Source organism: Octopus bimaculoides, chromosome 3, assembly GCF_001194135.2.
Source record: "Octopus bimaculoides isolate UCB-OBI-ISO-001 chromosome 3, ASM119413v2, whole genome shotgun sequence".
Lineage (NCBI taxonomy): Eukaryota > Metazoa > Mollusca > Cephalopoda > Octopoda > Octopodidae > Octopus > Octopus bimaculoides.
Window position 1 is genome coordinate 61,868,230 of NC_068983.1, and position 8,865 is coordinate 61,877,094.

Below are 8,865 nucleotides of genomic sequence, written 5' to 3' on the forward strand. Positions count from 1 at the left end.
GGGTTCTTAGTGAAAATCGTGCGGGTGCTAATATGAAAATTGACCATAATGTTGTTGTTATTTAGCCTCAGATCAACCCTGATACCGTAAACCTATCATCAAAGACATTCTAGCCTTCAGCAAACCGCCTTTTTAGGGATAATCTAGGACATTACGTATAATGGGCGTGTGATTTAGGTAAGAGATACTTTGGCTGCTACTTTTAGCGTGTCGAGCGACCAGATAGAGCCTCTTCCATTGGTTCGATTGCGTGATGAGATTTTCTTACACATATATGTAATATGTATATATATCACCGGCAAAAACAAAACTAGTGGGTTAGATCGGAGCTGAGATATTGACATCCGATTTCAGGAAACGTCAACACAAGTTTTTCGAGAGAAGTAAAATTTGATGGCTTGGAATGGATTATACCTTTCTTAGTGCGATTACAAAGATTAAAGTTGAAATTTAAAGTTAAATAAAATTAATCAATTATACTAAACCGGTCGCAGTGCTATACACAAATACAATTCTGTTTTTTTTTTTGTTTTTGCTTTGTTTTTTTTTCGTTTTTTTGTCTTGTCTTGTTTTTCTTTTTCTTTGTGGAAAGTAAAAGGATTGGTACAGTAATAGAGTACTAGAAAATTACGTGGAGGAAACGTAAGACAAGAGCAGAGAAAAAGATAATAAACCGAGCGGAAGAAAAGTGTCCAGGAGAGTAGGTGTCAATAAATATATACATATATAAATACATATATGCACACACTCACACACACACATACACGTACAAATATATACATACATACATACATATATATATATATATATATATATATATATATATATATACATAACATTTATATGTGTGAATGTGTATGTATATGGATAGATAAATATGATATGCTATGATATGATATGATATGATATATGATATGGTATATATATAATGCATATAATATATCTATACATATATATATATAATAGGGAGAATTCACAAAAAAACAACAGACGAAGACAGGTTGTGTAGAAAACAAATAGATGTATTAGTATAACGCCCGGGAACTTAAAAAGTCTTTAACGTTTCGAGCCTACGCTCTTCCACAAAAAGGAACACAGAAAGAAACAAGGAGAGAAACAAGGAGAGAAAAAATGAGAGAAAAAAAGGAGAGAAAAAGGAGAGAACACGGAGCGAAAAAAATGTGTGTAGTGGTTAGCGGTCTATCATGGCGAATATGTAATATATGGCGAATATATAATTTATCTATATGTTTATATGTGTTTTTTACAGTCGTGTATATATGCGTATATGTATGTGTACATGTATAAAGACAAGTATACATTTGTTCTACAGTCTTCATGTGAGTATATTGTGTATATTTTTGGTCTTTAAGTAATGATTTCATTATTTCTATTTCACTTCCTCTTCTCTGTTCATAAATACTGTACATCATATATTTCATGAAAATATATCGACGTTTCTCGTTTTGTTATGAGCAAACCTGGGGCTAAATGCAGTAACAACAATAAAGACAAGATATTTTATCGTTAAAACAGAATACTTTTTCTCTCTTATTTATCTTATTCAGAAATTTGTTCTGTAAAATAAAGACTTGGTTTTGCTTTTCGGTTTTTGGGGGGGTTTTTTTGTATTATTCTCTTAAGTAGACTGTCCATTTTCGTCAGCTAAATATTTGTTTGCATAAATGAAACAAAATAAATCTCCAATCTTTATTGAAAATCTTACAGAAAGAAAGCTACAATTCATTTATGAATTAAAGTGACACAATATTGATAAAATGTCAAATTTATTCTGAATATTACGAGCGTTTACGTTTGTATGAGTGTTGGTGCATATTTGAAAGATTTATTCTTTGTTTCCAAATAATTACCTCTGTTATACAGGAGCGTCCCTCAGATATCGTAGATATTAGAGATATGGATCCTTCTTGATTAAAGCAACAGAAAATCAATATATTTTAAGAAGGAGTCACTACTTTCGCTATAAATCGTTGCTTTGCAATGAATATGGCGGTTATGTTTTAGTTGATTAACACTTCAGGCATTTCGACAATATTATTTGAATTTGTGATCTTTGAATACACGTGAGAAGTATGACCTAACCTAATGTTCAAATGTGTTTCTCAGAACATTTACACTTGTAATTTTAGTGACGTTAAGTGTGATCTTTAACCCTAAAAATGGTAACCTTCAAGTTTGAAAACATAATTTTAGGAAAGATATTACTGAATGTTGTTTACATTCCAGCAGAAACATTTCAAATGCCATGTTGTAAATATTGTAACAGTGTCTCTCCATTTTCAGTTTGTTTCACGCTCATACGTTGTCATAATTATACTTAACTTTTTATAGGACCACTGGCTTTTATTGAAAGCTAGATAGGTAACTTTTGTTTCCCTTCGAACACGAAACTCAAGTTTGTTCTTTTTTGTTTTTGTTTCTTTTTTTTTTTGTTTTTTTCATACGTTAATCTATAAAAGTAACTGAATGTTTGACGTAATTTGTCACTCGGTTTAGCTCTAACTACAGGGTCTTTAGTAGAGTTCACTCAATTGCAAACGTTGGAACCAGGTCCGAAATGTAGCTGACTCCCTTCTTCCACCCTAATTTCGAGAGGGTTGAAAAATATGGAGTCGTTGGTAATGAGGGTTGAACTTTTTTTCTTCAATGCAAAGAAAAAGCAAGAACATTACCGAAAATTAGAACAGAGTGGGAAAAGCAAGAGAAAAAATGGAATGAGAAAAAGATTAAGAGAGAGAGAGAGAGAGAGAGAGAGAGAGAGAGAGAGAGAGAGAGAGAGAGAGAGAGAGAGAGAGAGAGAGAAAGAGAGTTGAAGTAGTTGTATTTTCACTTGTGGTAAGCACTGGAGTTTAAGTTCCACAGACCATAACAAAAGGTGAGAATGTTTTTCACCAGGTGTTTTTCCCTGTACTTTGGAGATGTTACATAAACAGAGAATAATTTTCTGAATAGGAGTTATAATGAATTCGATACATCAGTCACCACTGTGAGAATTTCCTTCAATAGTGATATAATATATATCATTAGATGGAAACATTTTATATAAACTGGGTTTAGACTAATTTTGAGATGCCTTTTGTCTAACCTTTCATATAACATATCAATTTGATTCCCCAGCACTATATGTACAGCACCAATTTTCCAAACACTGATAGTCTGGAATCTCTTATAATCCGAAATAATTTATTCAAGTGTACAAATACCGTTATGTTATTTACTTATTTAAATGAATTAAATATTTGTTTAAATTACACTGTGTTGACCGAGATGACCACTCCTAGTTCGGAAAACTCTGTAAGTTGGAAAATCTTAGAACCAAAGTTTCCAGAAAATCGAAGTCGTATCTGTATGTGCAAAATTACCAATGTTTGACACTTCAGAAAAATTAATGATGCTATTAATTCGATATTTTGGACTATTCTATTCAATGAAAATACAAAATAGCACAATCGCCTAGCTGCTATATTATAATGAAAATATCAGAGGACAAAACTATCAGGTAATAGACTAATAATAAAAACAAATACAAATACCTACACCATTATAAGATATAGAGTATAGTATAGAACCAAAACCGTACCTTTTAAGATAAAGTAAGTATCAAATCAAAATTGCTTTGAATGGAAAAATGCTGTAAAGCACATAAGCTCCTTCTAGTGATGAACAAAGTGTAAACTTTGAAGGATTATGTGCGTAAAATAAACTGTTAATAGATATACTGGTAGACGTAGGGAGTGGATTTACTGCCTTGGTTTATATTCTGTTAAACTTGTGAATCCTTTTTGCGACAGTAAATCAATTTGTTAAAAATATTGCTTAGGACACCAAATTTTACGTATTTTGGGGGTGACATTGTGTTCTTCACTCAGTATACTGAAATTATATAACAAATCTAAAACAGTAGACCAAAAGTAAAAGAAAAGGGATATGATAATGATCCGAAGAGAACTGATCGTTTTGAAAATTGCTATATTTGTGTGATGGCTATTTCTGTGTATATCTCCAAGACTAAATCGAAAATAGATTACACCAAACTCGTCCTCAACCCTAAGATTTCTACTTCATTGTAACAAAGTCTTTCTGTAATTAATAAGTTATATGCCATCGATGAATCTGTGAACTGCACATCAGAAAGAAACATTGAGAATGAAACTTACATGCGACCTGCTAAATCAAGTGCGATTGAAACTTATACCAAATCTGAATTAAATGACTTATTATGCAGTGTAGATCTTCTCGAGAATTATTGGGTTCCAGGTTGAATTAAAATAATCTGGCTGTTCTGGAAACAATATTTGAGTTTTATCAAGCTAGATTAGGCGCAGGTGTACCTGTGTGGTAAGAAGTTTGCTTCCCAACCATACGGTTCCGGGTTCAGTCCCACTGCGTGGCACATTTGGCAAGTGTCTTCTACTATAGCCTCGGGGCGACCAAAGCTTTGTAAGTGGACTTGGTAGACGGAAACTGAATGAAGCCCGTCGGATGTGTGTGCGTGTTTGTGTTTGTCCACGATCACCGCTTGATAACCGGTGTTGGTTTGTTTATGTTCCTGTGACTTAGAGACCGCAAAAGAGACCGACAGATTAAGGGCCAAGCTTAAAAATTGAGTATTTGGATCGATTCGTTCGACTAAAATTCTTCAAGCCCGTGTCCCAGCATGGCTAAAGTCCAGTGACTGAAACAAATAAAAGTATTAAAAAATAGGGCAAGTCTCTGTTGCATTTTTTTTAGCGTGGAAGCTGGAAATATTTATTATTGTGATGTTAATGATTTATTAAAAGCAATGGGATGTCAGTAGGAATCCTTTTGTTGAGTAACGGAACGTATTTGTATCTGTGCTGACTGACCAGTCTGTACATACAAAAGAAAGCGATGGAAGTATGAGAGTGATACTGAAAAGACTTAAATAATTTGAATACAATTCGACAGTATATAAGGATTTAACAGTATATGAGGATTTGACAATGAACTTAATACTGCTGGGTCAACTGAACGGTTGCATTAAATTTCCTTGTTGTTTGTGTTTATAGAATCATCGAAAAAAACGAAACTACTGGGTGGGAAAGGAATGGCCTGAAAAAAAGAGACTTTGATACAGGAAAAGACGGTATTATGAATACTCTCTTCGTAAAAACTAGATAGCACATTACTCCTAGTACTTGGTATCAATGTAAGTTTAATGAAACATTTTGTTAAAACTTTAGATATGTTAACTGATTCTTTCGAATATATGTGGACAATTTCCTGCTCTAAGCCCAGAGAATCTGAAAGCAAATACCTTTGGTGATCCTAAAATAAGAACAGTAAATGAAAGTGAGGTGCTTGTGAGTTTACTTAACAATGTTGGGACGCTTTCTGGGTAGCAATCGCAGAAGTTAATTTTAAATCTTTGGACAATAGCATATTTGAAAGCTATGAAGAAATGGGGAATAAGATACATTTCTTTCTTCTATAAGCTAGAATTTAATATGAGTATTAAAGTGCATTTTCTCTACTGCCATTTATACTACCCCCGTATCAATTTAGGAGCTGTTAGAGGAAGGTAAAATGATCATTTCCTCTAAGGTATAAATGCTGCTTGAAAAATCGATATGAAGCTCGGCGTAATACGCATATACACATATTCAAACACTGAATTAACAGAAAACAGACGGTATTTGGTGGCTAGATGATATCGTTCTTCCAACAAAATAGCTCTGCCAACAATTACGCGTCTAATTTCCATGATATTTGATGACGGAGGTTCTTTTTAGTCGTAACAAGACAGTGGAAAAATCCACTTATGTATGTTAAGTATACCGCTTTAATAAATTTTTACAAAGTATATCTAATTTTTATAATACAAACGTAATATAATATCTGAATGTAAGGGCTAGATATTACAATAAAACAGTCGAAATTGCTATGCAAGACATTAAAACATACATCCGCAAATTTTGTTTAAAAAAACACACGCATTTCTTATGCACTATGCTTCTAAAATTTGTATTGGTAGTTCTTTCTTTTCTGAAAAATACTTGAAATGATACATAAATGCTAAGAGAAAATTAGATAATATGAACGCCATTATATATATAAAAAAAAGCGGCTAAGAATTCTTCAAAATTCAGCTTGGTTAAATCTAATCTGATTTACAATGATCAGCACGCAAGATTTACTTTTTATGGAGATGTTTATGTACTACATTTACAAAAATTATAAAATGCTATTATTTCTTCTGTCAAAATTCTCCTAAATAAACTTATTTAATGGCAATCATTTCTTTAAAATAGTTTCGATAGAAAATTTTATCTCTATCATTAATATTTTCGCTTTATTACATAAAATGTATGAATGAGAATTTTGTAGAACCCAAATAAATTGAATACAATACCGAAGAATCTGCAACACAATTTATGATATGATTATGATCTAAACTACTTGAATTAAAATCTTTCCAGTTACTCCAGCTATGTATTTACGGTTTGAAAAATAGAGAAAGGATTCTTTAGTCCAAATCTCTGCTAACCTGAAAGACTGTAATCAAAAAGAAAAGTTACTTTACATCTTATATTAACTGACATTTAGATTAGTTTATACTCCGATTTCAAAGCACTGACGCCAAAACTATTTGCTCATGAGAAACATCTTTATTCGCTAAGTTGCTGAATCTTGTTATATACAGTGTAATGTAATGTATATATGTGATGTGTACCTCAAACGGTGAAATTGACTGCATTTTCATGAAATGGAAAATTGATTGTTGCTCCCACGTTTCTACATCTACTGGCCTCATACAAATCGTATTGATATTAATGCCCTGTGGTAAGCAAGTTAATATTTCAACCGTCATAAGCAGTACTCACAAAAGAAACACTCACAATCAACTATACATTGCAGCACTAAATCTGTCGTGTTCTTTGAATAAAATAGACGTAAAGCAACGGCTCTTGCACCAGTTTTATTTAATAGTCTCTAGTCAATCAATGACTATAAATGATAAATTCGACGTGGCAAGATTTTAACTAAACAATTGTGCATTTTATTTTCTTTGCTTTTCTTTATATGCAGTTTGCTACACGTTTACCCGCCATCAGATCTTTTATCTTTTCCCTTTTCCTTCCATAGATAAGCATTCTCTTTTTTCTGTTGTTTGGATCGGTTGCCACTATGCAAGGACATTTTCTTATTCTCTAAGGATTGTGTTATCGTTTGATGTTGCAGTTGTTTCAATGATTGCATTTTTATGACATCTGCATGATATGACTTCGTTTTCACAAAGGTGAAAACCGACTTCGGTTTCTTAACTGGCGTCATCTTTTGTTTCTTGTTGTTTAGCTGGTTGACAAATACAAGTGGATTTCTTTTATATAACAAGTGTTCATTCACCATACACATACACGCATGCACTCACTCTCCCTCTTTCTTTCTCTATCTCTCTCTTTCCCCCCTCTCTCTCACTTGTCTTCTCTTTTTACATTATTCTCAACCAAGACATGACAATTTCATGATTGATTACCTAATATTGCGGGTATTCTTGTAGTGGATGAAGGGTGTGTAAGTACTTGTGTCAGCGTGTACCTTTCTTATTTTCTTTTAAGTGTAAAAACTATTGAGGTTGAAACAAATTAACTCTATAAAAAAAAGTATTTGTAATTTTACTCTATAATTGCTTTAGAGAATACTTTGATGATACCAACAAGAGATTTAGTATCCATCGGAGTTGCTACTCATTTATTTTGGTGTTGCCAAAATTATATTAAAGCAAGTTCACACACATGCACGCGCGCACACACACACACACACACACACACATATACGTTATGGGCGTAAACCTGAAAAGCGGTTTAAGGACGACATAGGGACTACTATGAAGTCACTTGGAATGGATCCAGAGAACATAGGAACCCTTGTTTCGGATCGAGCTGGATGGCGAACAAAAGTGTGGAGTGGAGTGAAAGCGTTTGAAGAAGCCAGGATGATGCATGCAAGACTCAAAAGAGATTTAAGGAAGAATGTTATGATCAAATGGGTGAATCACAATGATCGTTTTGTGTGCAGTTTGTGACAGACAATGCCTTTCTTTTGCTGGGCTAAAATCTCATTTGCGAGCCCATGGAAAACGAACCTCGCCAACTATTATGCTTATATGTCTGTGCACACCTTTGAATGCAATGTATGCCAGAAGGTTTGCAAATCTAACGGAGGCCTCAAAAGATATTTTAAGATCCATAAAGGTCAGAATTTATCTGCAGGTCTTGGTGGTCCAAATCTGATATGCAATCTATATGGCAATCTTTTCAGAATATCGTCTGGTTTAAAAAGCCACATCAGATGCCATGATGTTTCTAAGGTGTAGGTACAAGAGGTGGTCAAACTCTGCATCAGGAGGAGACAACCGCCATATATATATATATATATATATATATATACAGAAAATTTTGAACATTGAAACACAAAGCAAATGTAATATAACGCTAAAAATAGCGAGTAAATACTGGCACACTATTCAAAGGATCTTTAATCCAATATTTACATGCTATTATTTATAGCTGTATACAAAGAATTATTTCACGTTCATCTCGAAGTTTCTAAATTCTTATAACGTCACAAAATTTATATACATATATATACATCTGTCAGACGGGACCATGATGACTGCTATGAAGCAGGTAAGTATACTAGCCCCTATTCAATAAGACATTCAATACTTCATATCATTTTACTATTTATATTATATATTCCATATTCTATATCCCACATTAATTTTATAAGAATATAAATAAAACATAAAAAACAGTGTTGGAACTCTTTTAAATAATATATTCCTCTATACACTATCATACAAACCCCTTATATATATAT